General features: G+C 36.9%; 1 protein-coding gene across 4 annotated transcripts in view; it reads right to left on the minus strand.

Moving 5' to 3' along the window:
* The window catches only part of LOC135709913 (proton-coupled amino acid transporter-like protein CG1139), a 45,412-nt gene extending 33,020 nt beyond the window's left edge, over positions 1-12,392 (minus strand). The window contains exon 1 of one of the 4 annotated variants that reach the window (XM_065232360.1): positions 12,246-12,392. The gene's annotated coding sequence lies outside the window, so the exon portion shown is untranslated. Of the gene's footprint in view, positions 1-4,879; positions 5,129-5,151; positions 5,309-12,055 lie in introns of those variants that run through there. The other 3 variants (XM_065232359.1, XM_065232362.1, XM_065232361.1) reach the window with 3 other exon arrangements.
* Positions 12,393-14,909: the final 2,517 nt, after the last annotated feature.

A 14,909-nucleotide genomic window follows, 5' to 3' on the forward strand; every position in this document is an offset into this window, starting at 1 on the left:
TAATGCTTTAAAATCCATTACTGAATTTTAAAGTCATGACAATATTATAGCAAATTTTACTCCAGTTTGAATAGCATCAAACATGGAGTTAGATTTAAGCATATCAGAAATCATGTCAATTAATGATTTCTGTAAAAATTCCATTCTAGGAGCAGTAATGCTTCCTAAGTCAAAATTGTCAAAATTTCCGTTAGAACGTTGGTTAGTATTTTGATTTCTACCCGCTGCAATAGCAGCATAGGTAGCTCCATTAACTCGCTGAACATTGTTAGCAGCGAGGGGAGTAGGTACAGATGAAACATTTGAAGCAGGGGTGATATTTGTACCTACGGGTACGAATGTAGAATTTGTTCCTCGCTGACCGTTGTTAACAGCAGAGGAATTTGTACCTGGTCGGAAACGTGGAGCGTTTCCTACCTGACGGTTAGAACGAGATTGTAGGATCGCTTTGCGAGTCTTACATTCCCAAAAATTGGATTTGTGGTTTTCACCACAATTTGAACATTTAAATTTCTTAGGATCTTCCTTCACAGGACAGTCGTCCTTTGCGTGAGAGGAATCACCACAATTCATGCATTTAGCTGGCATGTAGCAATTTTTAGTTCCGTGACCCCATCCCTGGCACTTACGGCACTGAGTGAGGTTTTGGAAATTTCCTCCAGTCTTCCTGAAGTGTTCCCACTTCACTCGGACATGGAGCATAAGGCTAGCTTTTTCTAAGGCCTTAAGGTTGTTTAGTTCACTAGACTTGAAGTGAACTAAATAAAAATCATTAGAAATCCCGTTGCGCGAATCGCCAGGACGGGATTTCATTTTCATTTTGATTACTTGGAGTGGCACAACTCCAAGTAATTTTGCCAGTTCATCTTTGATCTGATCCAGGGATTCACCACTGGGCAGTCCTTTCATGACAACCTTGAACACACGTTCAGTTTTGGTGTCGTAAGTAAAAAATTTGTGCTTCTTCTCAGTAAGATACTTGAGAAGACATTTAAATCCGTCCAAGGTTTCAGCCAATACACGGCATTCACCCCGACGTCCAATTTGTAGTGAAAACTTAACTTTCACGAAATTCAAAAGTTCCATGCGAAGAGCATGGAAATCGGTAGTGGTTAGGGGGAATCTTTTCCTTCTTGGCATTAAGCCGGGAAAGTTTACTAGAATTTTTATTGGATGATGGATCATTCTCATCATCCGTGAACAAATCAAATTGATTACTCAAATTAATTTCTTCAGAAGGGGGGTCAAGAGTTTGCCCCTTTCTTTTGCGTTTAGGCGCCATGGCGGCAGTAAATTTTTTATCCAAATCGACTTGCAAGCAGATTACTATAAGAATCTGAAGGATCGAAGAGGAATTTTCCAAATCGATATCCAAGAAGGATTACCTCGGGTAGGGCCCAAACAAGGATCGAAGAGGAATAAGAGGAGTTGAACAAGGTAGAAAATTTTTACAGGTTGAGCACTGAAAAGTGCGATTATGCGATTATCCAAATCGACTTCCAAGCAGATTACTATAAGAATCTGAAGGATCGAAGAGGAATTTTCCAAATCGATATCCAAGAAGGATTACCTCGGGTAGGGTCCAAACAAGGATCGAAGAGGAATAAGAGGAGTTGAACAAGGTAGAAAAAATTTACAGGTTGAGCACTGAAAAGTGCTGTTTAAATTTGTTGTAGCTTTAGGTAGTAGTAACACTTCCTTAAGCAAAAAGCAAATAGATCCGCACGGCAAGAGAGCACGATGCGGACTGATATTTTTAGTTTTATAATGTCAGTTGATATACTGACATGCAGGCTTAGAAAACCTGTTTAATGTACTGAATTACCAAGACAGGAACAATGTAAAAACACTCACACATAACATAGCAATAAAGGCTGGTAAATTACTGTAGTAACTGGTGCACCTTGGTTAAATTAAAATGTAATTTATTTTGAATTTGGAACAAATAAAAAGTTAACAAAAAATATTTTGTTTTCTGTAATGTTATGAAATCGTTGGTCGCACTGAACAGGCGTGAACTGAGTTAAAGTATTGGGATCCCGAGTAGCACACTTCAGTCACAAAAAGTTGCAAAAATTTGTTTATGACTGAAATAAGTTGTATAGAAGTTCCCACAACCAGTTTGCAACAAGCGTGCTACTAGGGATTTAGTTCATGAAAATGTCATTTACTGGATCACTTTTACAGGATCTATGTCATGAATTCAAATGAAATAGCAGTTCAGGTTATCGTGATTTTTTGTTCACAAATACCGGAACGGTTTTTTTTTTGTGAAATAATGCGAACTATTTTGAAGTTTATCATGGAAATATTAATAATTTTCAATATCAATATCAATTTTATTGAAAATTACTATTTTTTCCATCATTCAGGAATAAAAACAATCGATTTCGACAGTTCAAATTATTTTTCCAGACCCGACTATTTCAGATTTCAGTTCAAGACACGAATCAGAGTTGATTATTATAGAAGAGTTACGGAGACTGAAACCAAAATGTACATATCTAACTGTCAAACCGTCAACCTTTTGAGCATATCTTATCTTATCTTATCTAATACAAACGCAGCCGGTACAAGAAAGCATCTTGGAAAATGATTAGGTTAGATAGGGTTAACTACCCCATTTCCGGCATATTAAGCACAACCTGCACTTAGTCTTTATTAATCTAGCACAGTTTAGCACCAAACGGAATGTTATTATCAATGATGGCTTTCAAATTTATTAACCTTTCGGTACGTACCATAATAGTTGATAAAGATAAACCAATCGTTGAGATATTGTCAAAAGTCTAACACTGCTTCTTGACGCCAAACTCGGCCTACGGATTCTAAAATCGGTCTACCGTATTGAAACGCCATTGAAACGCCAATGAATTCACTTCGGCCTATCGGATGAAGATAAAAATTGATTCAGTCGGAGCGCTTCTTTTGTTTTTGGGAATAATGGGTGCAAACTTCCATACCACGCGTTCTCATTGACTTCGTTCGGTAGCTTATTAACTAAAGTATCGTACCAAACGCATAATTGACTTGTTAACTCTGAAATCATGGATTAATTTGAAGTTTTCTGCTCGATAGGCCCGAAATGGGGGATTAGGCCGAAGTAGTTCTCTACCCTAAGGCCTAATCATTTTTCATGTCAACATTCATGTTTGCAGCATACCTAAGATATGACACAAACATCAAAACGGCCAGGCCTACTGCGTTGCATTTGCCGCAAAGATGATTCTGTGATAAGATTCGAGTTTAAATAAACCGTGGTCGTACCATATTCGAAGCAGTTCCTAAATCGACGCAATCAATAATATTCGACTATTTTCAATAACTATTTTTGAAATGTTACTTCTGCAAATATAAGTTACAGTGCTCTAGGGACGATGGTGTAACAAGGTTTTAACAAATTCTTGTCAAAAACGAGATGCGATCAAAAATATACGAGTGCGCCATCATTAGTACCGTGTCAAATATGGTGCTGACACGGTATATTAAACAGCGATGGAAGGATCTCACCAAATGCCTCCAATGTTAACCACATTCCCGATTTATATTTGACGTTTGTCAGCTGTAAGCTTCTGGAACTTGAAACACTTGAATGAAGTCCTTCCTCAGCAACATGATCGCACCGAACGATGGGACATCGATGTACGTGAACTCGCTGAGTTCCGAATGGATGATCTTCCGTAACTGATGACTGGCCATTTGCACCAGGAATTGAGCTGCTCGTGCAAATTACATCTTGAATCTCGGCGTTGGTGGCAACCCAGAACCGGGCAATCGAATCCAGGTCCATATCTATGGTAGTTGATGACCGGATCAGCACCGATGTATAAATACAACACGGAACTGCACTATTTCATTTCAACAGGGAATCACAGGTAATCACTGGCAATTCGAATCGCGGAAAATGTGCTCCAATTACGGGACAATTATAAATTTTAATTTTTTCAAATTTTGAAACGCGGCAAAGAGAACAAACGTCACGTCCGTACGCACACACAGCCTACTTTTTTCAACCGTCAACCTTTCGACAAAGTAGACAAACTGACTCTGTTGAGTGGGAAGTATCGAAACTAGAGGAAACTTTCACATCTCAGGTGAAGTAATCTGAGGTGTAAACAAAAACATAGGTCGCCAAAAAAAAAAAAAAAATGCCCATTGATCGACATCAGCTTCACTCTGCGTAACTCTTCTATTATCAACTCTGACACGAATATCAAACACCAACGATTAGAGGAGACGCATGGTCAGTCATTATTGCAGTGATTGCGGTTAGGTTTCTGTAATATACAAGTACAGTAATTCCCTTTAAAGTATTGCGAATACAATCCATCTACTGCTCTTTCCGGTTGATCTCTAACCAATCACTGACTAAATAAGAGTGGGTGGGCTGCACCACCACTTCTGGAAATTCCAGTACACTTTAAATAAATCGTTTATGTTAGGATTTAAACCATTTTTTTTTAATTTTAATGCATGCTCAATTGTGTGTTTACTTATATTAAGAGAAATTATGTGAAACTAAAAACAATCATGAGAATAAAGAAGAAAAACGCATGTGCCATAAAATCGGATTTAATTAAAGTTTGTTTGAAGCGATCATTTACGAAGGACCTGTAGTTCCCAGAGAATTTAACAATCGGAAAACGAAGATAATTTGTATGAGAAAAGGTTCACGTGGCTATGTCCTCCAGAACCATACCATCCGCTACCAGTCGTTTCCTTCTTAAAGTGGATAAATGGTTTAGCCTGTATGTTTATGGTATTTGCTTAACCATGCCTTTTGAATGAAATCGCCACAAATTTCTCTGATTAAATAAAACATCAATACTCTTATTCCACGAACCTCACCAAATCACTTCACAATGAAACATTCACTCACATTTCAATTCACCACTTAATCGAGTCCATCCAGTTATCACAGTTTCCAAAAAAATAAACCTGCCTACTTCTCGTTTGACCTAGACACAACTAAATTGAATTCAATTCATTCCGTCCTAATAAAACCGTCAACCGAAAATATAATGCATCACAGAAGGCACAAACTTTTATGTTTGCAATTTCAACCGGTTGTGATACCGAGCAACGTGGAGAGAAAATTAAATTACCCTCTGACAAAAAAAAAATCCAACTGCTCCCACGCACACAGCTCACCAATTGTTCACTTTATTGTGCCGAATATTCACGAAACTAAACCGCAAGATTCCAGCTCTTTATTGTAGAACTATTAATAATCAGATATCACTTCCGTACTGCACCGAGGTCTGCTTACATCTGCGAAAATTCAAAATGGCGAAGATCGTCAAGCCGGGAAAATCGATCGCGTGACGTTCACTGTTGGCTGCCGTTCAAAAAGCGATTGAGGGAACACTGTTTGCTTGTGAGTACGATATCTGGCTTAGTTTACATTGTACCGTGGTGATGCTATTGGGAGGAGTATTCTAAATTAAGCCGGTCACGTTTATTATTCATCTGCTCGAAGTGATTAATCCGAGGAAATTTCAAATCTATTCATATACGAAATCGAAAATGATGTTTAAAATAGGTAAATAAATTGCTAAACTCAAAAAAAATAAACGCCCATTCAAAATTACCAACCAGGGACTTGGTTACAACCCCTTTCTCAGCTCAATTGAACCACAAGTGGTCAATAAACCAAAACATTCTCACCCTTTCCCTCTCTCGTGGAACCGAACGGACAAACAACCGATGACAACAAACCATCACTCTTACTTTACCGCTCTTCCCATCATATCAGGACGTCATCAGTTAACCTGGTGCGCTCTCGTTGCACTTTGGAATGTTCCTGTCTTGTGAGTGCACCAATTGAATCAGTCCTCTAGGTACGTGATGTAAACAAATATAGAACTTAAACATCGCATCACGCGAGCGGTAGGTTCGCCGTTGTCACTTGACTAGAACCGGTACGACGAATCGTGAATTGTGTCTCGCTGAGATCAATTGCCCCCCGTTTATGAGTGGGGCCGTGTCATATTTTCTTCAGTCGTGCATGGTGCTGTGGCGTGAATGCATAACGGCGATTACGCGCAAGATGCATCCGTGCCTACCTACTTCAATTGATCAAAACACAGACGTCTCCTGTTTTCCTGATTGGGTTGTCACGTACAAATTGGTCGCATTCCAACGCTGCCGCCGGATGGTGGACCGATTTTTATGGAAGCAATTGATGCTCTCAATAATATGAAAATTACATACTAACCTAGTTGCTGCATTCATCTACAAGGTGAACTGTTATCGGTCCGTTATGAGATCACTGCGTAGCCGTAAACATTGCTTGTGCTCAGGAGGTTCTGGATATTAATTTATTTACAGGCATCTTGACAGAACATAGTTGCATTGCTTTTCAATGACGACCAATGACTGTTTCATTGATATATGATTTTTCCATAACTATGAATCCTCAGTAGACGTGTTTTTTCTATCAAAGGCAAGTGTCACTCGAGCCATTCAAAATATTCGTTATTTTATAAATTGCTGTTATGGTTCGAGTGACACTTGCCTTTGATAAAAAAAACACGTCTACTGAGGATTCATATTTATGAAAAAATCATATATCAATGAAACAGTCATTGGTCGTCATTGAAAAGCAATGCAACTATGTTCTGTCAATCTAATTGACTTTTATTGGTTCTGTTGTCTTGTGAATTTTAGCTAAAACGGCCTCTTTTCTGATTTTTATCTCTCAATCTATGAAATAAACACGAAAACTATGTTGGAATGAAACTTCTAGAACAATATGAGGAACATTATGCCGTACACTACACATTTTTATATCATACGGGTGGAAAATTCGTAGAACAAATACTTTAAAATTCTTCACATTTTAAGATATCTTCGAGCATGAAACTAAGTCAAACTTCAATAAAATCACTTCTAATAGTCAACCTTTGGTCACAAAGTTGATACATGACACATTAAACTTTGCTATGAAAGTTGTTACAGCAGTTTTCGTTATTTCAGTCTCGAGATACAAATATTGTAAGCCGTAAATTACCTTAAAAACATAAAATTAACTTGAAGCACCTCTAAATCAACACCGATTTTGCTGAAAATTTGCACAAAAGTTCAAATTAACATGACGAACAGTAATCACGGTTGACCCGTTACATTCCGAACATTTCGTTTAAAATGAACAGGTCTAATATATATATATATATATATATATATATATATACATTAGACCTGTTCATTTTAAACGAAATGTTCGGAATGTAACGGGTCAACCGTGATTACTGTTCGTCATGTTAATTTGTGCTTCTGTGTAAATTTTCAGCAAAATCGGTGATGATTTTGAGGTGCTTCAAGTTAATTTTATGTTTTTAAGGTAATTTACGGCTTACAATATTTGTATCTCGAGACTGAAATAACGAAAACTGCTGTAACAACTTTCATAGCAAAGTTTAATGTGTCATGTGTCAACTTTGTGACCAAAGGTTGACTATTCGAAGTGATTTTATTGAATTTTGACTTAGTTTCATGCTCGAAGATATCTTAAAATGTGAAGAATTTTAAAGTATTTGTTCTACGAATTTTCCACCCGTATGATATAAAAATGTGTAGTGTACGGCATAATGTTCCTCATATTGTTCTAAAAGTTTCATTCCAACATAGTTTTCGTGTTTATTTCATAGATTGAGAGATAAAAATCAGAAAAGAGGCCGTTTTAGCTAAAATTCACAAGACAACAGAACCAATAAAAGTCAATTAGATTGACAGAACATAGTTGCATTGCTTTTCAATGACGACCGATGACTGTTTCATTGATATATGATTTTTTCATAAATATGAATCCTCAGTAGACGTGTTTTTTATCAAAGGCAAGTGTCACTCGAGCCATTCAAAATATTCGTTATTTTATAAATTGCTGTTATGGTTCGAGTGACACTTGCCTTTGATAAAAAACACGTCTACTGAGGATTCATATTTATGAAAAAATCATATATCAATGAAACAGTCATCGGTCGTCATTGAAAAGCAATGCAACTATGTTCTGTCAATCTAATTGAAATTTTTATTGGCTCTGTTGTCTTGTGAATTTCAGCTAAAACGGCCTCTTTTCTGATTTTTATCTCTCAATCTATGAAATAAACACGAAAACTATGTATCAACGAAATTTCTAGAATAGTATGAGGAACATTATACCGTAGACTACACATTTTTATATCATATGGGTGGAGAGTTCGTAGAACAAATACTTTAAAATTCTTCACTTTTTAAGATATCTTTGAGCATGAAACTAAGTCAAACTTCAATAAAACCACTTTGAATAGTCAACCTTGGGTCACAAAGTTGGTAGATAACACATTAAGCTTTGCTATGAAAGTTGTTACAGCAGTTTTCGTTGTTTCAGTCTCGAGATACAAATATTATAAGCCGTAAATTACCTTGAAAACATAAAATTAACTAGAAGCACCTCTAAATCAGCACCGATTTTGCTGAAAATTTGCACAAAAGTTCAAATTAACATGACGAACAGTAATCACGGTTGACCCGTTACATTCCAAACATTTCAATTAAAATGAACAGGTCTAATATACATATATATAGTAATCGAGTACAACAAACTCAGGGGAATAGAATACTTTCAAAAGTTTAAAAGCTATTAGTTGTCACATTCCTTTCCTTTTTTTATTTCCTAAACTATTCCTCTCCTTGTAAATCTGCTTAATGCTATTGGTCTGCCTGCGTTTTCTATTTAAAGTTCAAGACTAAATAAGAAGATTTATTCTACAACTTTAATCATCCAGCATCCTAATTCTTTTGTTAATCTACTTAATGTCATTAGACTTTCTGAAGTTTCTTATTTAAGTTCATTTGATGATTATGATATCTCATAAGTCTAATTTAATAAATTATTAAAAGCTCTAATTCACCCAATCAATCATAACCCATGCTTTATTAAATCTCTGCACTTGTGCTTGCAATCTAAAATTAAACGTGTTTCAAGTACTTTTGATTTAAGCCTATACCTATTTATTATATCTTAGTTCGACCCAGGTAACACCTTCAAGTGACTAAAATGCTTCATTTTGAAGTTAGTTTCCTAGCTGATTTTTAAATTATATAGGGTATATGTTCCAATTACGCTCTCACGCTTCCACTATGTCGCATCACAACAATACATATGGGTATGTCACAATAGAAGCACGCCACAGTGGAAATCCCGAGCCATAGTTCAAACACTTATCCCAAATCAAAATGAAGCACATATAAGATTAGTTACAATACCATTTACCAAAATGGCGTTTAACATCGTTCCCTGAGTAATACCTCAATGAAAACAACAATGAAAGCTTGTCACGCAAATAGAAGGAGCACCGATGGGCACTTTCTGAAATATTTCAATAGTATAATTTCCTTGCAAGCCCAAATAAATCTATCTGCGTAAAAAATAAATAAAATAAGAGTGATTTGCAGCAAAACCCGCCAGTATCTCACCTAACGTCAGTGCCTATACGTAAGCGTACTACGACGCGGCTCTCAATAAAAGGAGTAACAAGTGTGATACTATCACTGCTAGACTAGATCTTTGGTTCTCTCATACAGTGGTTTATCAGAGAGGGGAAGCCTAGTAATCCCCATTGCCTGCCCATGACGCCATTCTATCGCGGCATGAGCCAGCAACGCCGACCACAAACCTACCGTCTCCAACACTCCACTATAAAGCATGAAATTAAGCCCGCCCACCAACAGCAAGGTGCAAAAACTAGCCAAGGGGAGGGAATAACCCCCGATGAACATTTTGCAACTATTCTCAAATGAAAGAGGGTCACCTTTGATTTCGTTTGGAGCGTGTTTTAGCTATACTGATGTTTATATAATAATGTTAGTCTGCCAGAGACACCGTGTAACATTGAACATCAGGTCTTATAGAACGTAGGGCAAGGAAAAGTAGTTTTCAAAATTATCTCAGATCGACTCTGCTTTCAGAGATTCATACTAAGCAATGGTTAGTTAAAGGTCCACTATAATGGCTTAGAACCACAATGTTGATAATCATTGGCTTTATATTACCCGTCATAGGTCTAAATTCTTCATTATTGGTGATTTTAATGCAAAACACCGCTCATGGAATAATGCTCTAAGCAATTCCAATGGTAATACTCTGTTTGATGATTGTTCTGCAGGTTATTACACTATTCAATATCCAAACAGCCCAACATGCTTTTTTTTCTGCAAGAAATCCCTCAACTATTGATTTGATCTTAAATGATTCATGTCAACTTTGTAGCCAATTCGTTACCCATGCTGACTTCGGTTCTGATCACCTTCCAGTAACTTTTGAAAAATCCCACGAAATAATTTGTAATCCCAACAGCTCTACTTTCAATTACCATAGAGCTGATTGGGAGCAATATCGAACATTTATGGAATATAACTTCAATCCAAACATTCCTTTGAAAACCAATGATGAAATTAATTATGCTCTTGAATCTCTGACTACTTCTATAGTTGAAGCAAGAGCTGCCTCAGTACCAAAATGCGAGGTTAAATTCGATTCAATTATAATAGACGCCGATCTTCAGCTCTTGATCGGTCTTAAAAAAAAGTCCACAGGAGACAATATTATAGAACACGCGATCCTGCCATGAAAGTTATCTGGCGGGATTTGCAAAAACAAATTAAAAAGCGATTCTCTGCCCTGAGGAACAAATTTTTTGGAAAAAATGTTTCTAAATTAGACCCGAGTTCCAAACCCTTTTGGAAAGTCACAAAAATTTTGAAAAAACCTCAAAAGCCTATTCCAGCGCTTAAAGAAGGTGGTAAAATTTTGATCACAAATTTGGAAAATCTGTTTAAATACTGTATTGCCAAGGCAGGAACAATGTAAAAACACTTAGATATATATCATAACAATTAAGGATGGTAAGTTACTGTAGTAACTGGAGCACCTAGGTTAAAATGAAATGTAATTTATTTTGAATTTGGAACAAATAAAGAGTTAAAAAAAATGGCTTTATATATTGTTTGCTTTTGCCATCCAAAATTTGACGTCATATAGGCCTGGGTTCAATCCCAGTTGGCGCCGCCAGGATATTCTGAGGCATAACATCTCTGATCACGCCTTCCTTCGGGAAGTAAAGCCGGTGGTCCCCGGTTCATGAGTTGTATGGGTCGATAGGTAGGGTCCAGGTGTGGAAGCTGCCTACCTGGCGTCGGTAGCATTGGTGCTTAGTACGGAAAACAAATCAAAGGAAAAAAAAGACTATAGCATTGTTTCATCACTAACGATTTACTGTTTAAACTAAGGGGTTAAACTGGATTTGAAAATATTCAAACGTTCGTAGAAAACCGAATGAATCCATCTAAGGTCAATTTATGTCACTCATTTACAAAGAGGTTTGAAATCCAACAATTTATACAATTATCGGCTCAATCAAATTCCTGTCTGTTAAGTGCACAAAACTCGCATACCCTTCCATAAAAAAATAAAATTGAAGTCCAAACTTTTCCCTCCCATCCTAACAAAAGAATCGTTTACGTCTCTCTTGAATAAAGGATCATCAATCCGATGCGAAGAAGGATAAACAACGACTGGAGAGAAGAAAAAAAAACACACACAGTCTGCGATTGCTCGTTTCAACCTTTCATCATCCCGTGCTACGGCAGCATGCAATCAATGAGCTCTTCAAAAATCCTTGCACGAACCGTTCTTGTTTGACAGCGTGTTTCGGATCGTATGAAAACACTCCTAAGTGTACGGTATAGAATAGCGTAGACATATGTTGCTGTAACTCTAGCACGCGGTAACACGATGTTGTAAAGTGCATAATCCCACGAATGGCTTGTGAGGGCGTGGGAGTGAGTGGTGGGTGGTAAAATTTGCCTCCCATCCCACCCATTTGTTTTGGGATGTATTTTTAGACATCCACCATGAGGGCTCTCCCAGACACTTTTTCGTGGTTAATGGTGTTGATGAACGAAATTTCTGTAACCACCTTGCTGCTACTTGCCAAAAGAAGTGCTATGACATTGCACCGAAATGCATTTTTGCGGGTGATGGGTAATTTGTAGCTTGAAATTCGGCTCTACTCACTTGACAAAAATCTGACGAAATGCACTTTGCACCAAATTACATAATACACCCTGTAACAATCGTGCTAGACACGGTGGTTATCCTGATGAGCTGTCGAACTATCCAAACACTACGCAGCAGCGTAACTTTCAGTCACAATTTTCCTAGAATCCGTGATAATACGTCGAACAATACACAATTTCCCAGTTACTCAAATATCACACTCAACAACCCACTAGGATCAAGAATTGCACTTGAAATGAGCTTCACTGCACAGTTTATTTTCCTTTCGAGAAGACCAATCAGGAGATCAGTACGACTCGGCTGATGTGGTGAAACTGCGAGAGAAAATTTTCCCTACGACCAGCCTACGTAGTACAAAAGCCTTGAATAGAAGTTTACAAACGATGAAACCGTCTCCGCACCCTCTGCGTCGTCGTCGTGGTGGATGGGACCATCCGTTTTCACAACCCCCCCAACCACCTCACGGTACCGGCACCGAGTAGCACGAGGGAGACCAAAGCGTGAGAGAGAGAGAGATTTTAAATATTTAAGCAGCACGTGAAAGTTTGCATTGCAGTGAGCAGGATGCCCACTATAGTATGTTTATCAACATTCAACAGCGTCCTCATCGGATAGTGAATGGATCTTGCACGGTGCTGGTGAGTCCGCCTTGTGTGCTGCGGGAGATGAGGACACAATGTGAGCAATGAGAATTTCGTCACCCGCGAGAAGGTTGAATCGCGTGTGGTGGCAGAAATTGTGGCGTTTCTGACGGAGAGCCGAATCATGCGCAGAGTGGCTGCGATGTTTTGATGATGGGCTGTTTCATAGTAGTTAGCAGTTGTTCATATGATATGAAACATACCGATGATCTGATTACACATGGCGGCGTAAATTCGATCCGAGCTTGAACAAACATAAAGTGTTTGAAAAATGTTTACTCAGTCGACAAAATTAGAAATAAACAGCGACTACGCTAATTTTTTACCGAAATCTCAACAACTAAACTGTTCGGTAAAATTTGAGCAATTCAATATAATTGTTTTAAAGCTACTTTAAAACGAAATCTCCACTATAATTACAAGTTTTGATCATTTGAACAAGATTTAACGTGTTTTGAAATTATGTTTGAACAAAATAGGCTTTAAAATAAAAAAATAAGTTTAACCGAACGTTCAGCTAATGAGATTTCGTAAACAAAAATACCGAACATGACAATACATTCTGAGGATGTATACATTTACAAATAACCAGTGTTGTGTTCCTAAAATTTGAGCTAAGTAGTCGCACCGAATATTGACCTGCGCCCTTAAAATATTTTTTTTAAAACTTTATTAGAGAGATATAAATATAAATCTGCCTAAAATAACGATGCGTCTGTCCCTGAAGTTGATGAAGTTGTATCAAATAGTGTATTATCTAGTCGATATGGTACATTGGAAAACATTTTCACTTTATCGATGCTGCATGATGAGCAGCACCGTACTCTACAGGTGAACATCTACAAAGTCCCTGTATCCTTACTTATTGAAATTGTGATTCATTTCCAAAAGTTCTGTCAATTTTTTTCCAAGCACCATAATTTTTGTTCTCTCATTTATCTCATATCATACTTTACTTTCCAAATTTTAGGAAATACCCTGAACAATTTCTAAAAAAAATTCCTAAACATTGGTGGGCAAAATCTCAGACCAAACGAAGTTCCCAAACTACTAGTAAGTAACCAAATCAAATCCTCAACCTTTCTCCTGAGGGATTCCATCCAGAATGAGCTGAAAAAAACCTGAAATCGTGCTCGACCATCTTCGATTTGGATGATACTTTGTCCATATTTTCAGTATGATAGAGCAAGTATTTTCCGCAGGAGAGGAGACCCTTTTGACTCTAGGGTAATTTTTGAAAAGGGCCTATGTGTTTTCGCTTGCATACTTTAAAAAAAATGTAGTTCGAAAACAGTTGGTTGCAGAAAAAAAAAATACTAAGATGGAGTTGTAGGAAACTAATAAGGCTTTATAAAAAAAAACACGGAATTTTTTTTTTGTTTTTACAAAAAAAAAATAAAAAAAAAACCTTAAAATTCAAATAACAAAAAAAACCTATTTTTGATTTTTTTTTAAGTTTTTTTTAATAAAAACTTGAATAGAAAGCAGAGGTTTTGAAAACAACTCCAGGATGGACAAACTTTTAACCAAAAAGTTTTACTTAGTGCAACTTTTAAGGCATTTTTGAAACTTTCATTATTTACGGCAAAATGTTCAGTTTGATGTTAGTATATGATTATTAAAATCATTTCAAACGATAGTGCTCATATCAATAAACTTCCTAAATGTAATTTCCATATAAACTTCAAATGGTTTGTGCCAAGTCTCAGTAAATGAGTTCAAATTTTGGGAGGCTAATCAGGGCCCAATTTGGAACCGTTTGAACACTGTGGAACGAAAATTTCAAATTCTGCATCAGTCTACTGTCCATATTTGGGCGTTGTTGAACTTGTGGTACTTGCACAACATTTCATGTGAGTACCAAAGTACACTGAAGTCTTTTTTACACGGTTTTTTTACGCGGTTTTTTTTACACGGTTATTTTTACACGGTTTTTCGGGATTTACACGGTACGTTTTTAACGATTTCTCGACAACGATACAACCTATCGACTTGATTTCAATCACATTATCCGTTTCAAGCTATAGGTAATCGAATGGCATACTTAGAAAAAAATCACAATTTTTGGTGTAAATACAGAAATTTTTTAAATATGTCTATATGGACCATAGCATGCTATAATTACAAATGGCATCAAAATCCGATTTTTTACAAACATTTAAGCATGTGAAAAATCAAAATCTTGTAGGTTTTTTTTTACACGGTACGTA

The sequence above is a fragment of the Ochlerotatus camptorhynchus genome, unplaced genomic scaffold (assembly GCF_037179485.1).
Source record: "Ochlerotatus camptorhynchus isolate MF236.1 unplaced genomic scaffold, CSIRO-AGI_Acam_v1.1 ptg000367l, whole genome shotgun sequence".
In the NCBI taxonomy this organism is placed as follows: Eukaryota; Metazoa; Arthropoda; class Insecta; order Diptera; family Culicidae; genus Ochlerotatus; species Ochlerotatus camptorhynchus.